General features: G+C 43.0%; 1 long non-coding RNA gene across 1 annotated transcript in view; it reads left to right on the top strand.

Annotated features, from left to right (window-relative positions):
* The window catches only part of LOC309713091, a 5,667-nt gene extending 4,392 nt beyond the window's left edge, over nucleotides 1-1,275 (top strand). The window contains exon 3 of the long non-coding RNA XR_014278481.1: nucleotides 401-1,275. This is a non-coding gene — a long non-coding RNA (uncharacterized lncRNA). The remainder of the gene's footprint in view (nucleotides 1-400) is intronic.
* The last annotated feature ends 293 nt before the right edge of the window (nucleotides 1,276-1,568 follow it).

The following is a 1,568-nucleotide window of genomic DNA, read 5'->3' as shown; positions in this document are numbered from 1 at the left end:
ATTTCAGCAGTTTGTAATACTAACACAGTTTTTATTTAAATACACCAGCAGGTTAGAGAGCTTAATTTGGTAGAGAAACCAAACATTCACATAGATACCCTAGTATCAATAAACATATACACTCACAGTCATACCTAAAACCAGTTTAGAAGCACAGATTAACCTAAATGGGAGAGAACCCATGCAGAATCCCATGCAAGGGCGGAACCCTTGGAGACAAAATTTATACAGCTGAAGGTGTCTGTCTGAAGGTGGCGCCTCCATCACACCTGAGCCCCATCTGCTGTCAATTACTGGAGGACTATTTAAGCCAGCGCTGCCTGCTACTCATCGCCAGTTCGTTCAGTCACTTACTGGGGTAACTCGGCCACGCCTGCCCTCGCCCTGTCTTTGTCTGCAGCTCTGCTTCCTGGTGTACAGGTCTCTGCACCATCTCACCTTTGATTCACCGCCTGTTGTTCGCTTCCTCCAGTGCTGGCTTTCTCGTTCCACCTCCGTCATCAGCTCTCATTAAGGAAACCATCACCCAGTTACTTTCCAGTTACTCCTCAGTCTGGCCCTGTTGCAGAGCTCCCGTGGACCCGATCGCAGCCTCTCGGGACGCCTTCCCTATAAGCTGTGCCCGTTCCCACCAGCTCCTGCTTCGCTCTTGTTTATCCTTGTTTTGTTCCCATTCTTTCTGTAAATAAAGTCTTGTACCTAATTCTCAGTGAGTGTATTGAGTCCGCTTTTGGGTCCGGCCCTTGCACAAACCTCGGTTCACGACAGAAGAACAGTTTAACGTTCAAAATACAAAGACAAATGCTGTGTTACGTGTTCAGTCCACATGGACAGTGGTTTGGCACAATGGGAGATTTATTTTGGTAATTGGTTAGCTTTGTTGTTTTACTTCCTGTCCTTGTCTGTTTCCCTCCTTAATCCTTGCCTGCCTGCTCTCATGTTGAATGGATACAGTTATATACTATATTTATATCATCCTTCCTTACTCTGTGTATTTCTTCAATGTGTCTGTTTTTTCATTCCCATTTTTGCTCATTTAAACTGTTTGTTTTTTGTGGATTTTTGAAAATTGAATCAGTTTTAAAATCATTCTATTTATAGCTCGAGTTTGCATTTATCGAATTTCCCAGAGGAACCCACCCGAGGGATTAATAAAGTTCTATCTAATCTAATCATTTTAGTCTCCTTCTTGTTTGGTGGGGAAAAAAGGACTAGAAGCAGAAATGCAGCTCTTGAATATTAAATCACTGTTGTGGTGCATGCAACATGCAATTCAGACAGAGCATAAATACCACTTAAGGACTGGTTAAGAGCTAGTTCTTAACACCTGTGGAGCATCCAGGGGTGAGACCTGTTTTCAAGGATTACTTAAAGAGTAATGGAATCATTTACCCTCTCAACTCGACATGTTTGGTCTTTCCTTCTTTTATTAAAAAGTGGTGCATAAAACATAACAATATTCGACAATGTGAGAACATCTACGGCAGGAGTGAAACAGACTGTGAGCTACTGGCAGACCAGGTATGTGAGAGACGGAGCAGTCTGTCCAATCAGTCAAACACAAACAC

This window comes from Aulonocara stuartgranti, assembly GCF_965226115.1.
Source record: "Aulonocara stuartgranti genome assembly, chromosome: 8".
Classification (NCBI taxonomy): Eukaryota; Metazoa; Chordata; class Actinopteri; order Cichliformes; family Cichlidae; genus Aulonocara; species Aulonocara stuartgranti.
Note: the sequence above shows the minus strand (reverse complement) of the source record. Positions and strands in the feature narration are given on the sequence as shown.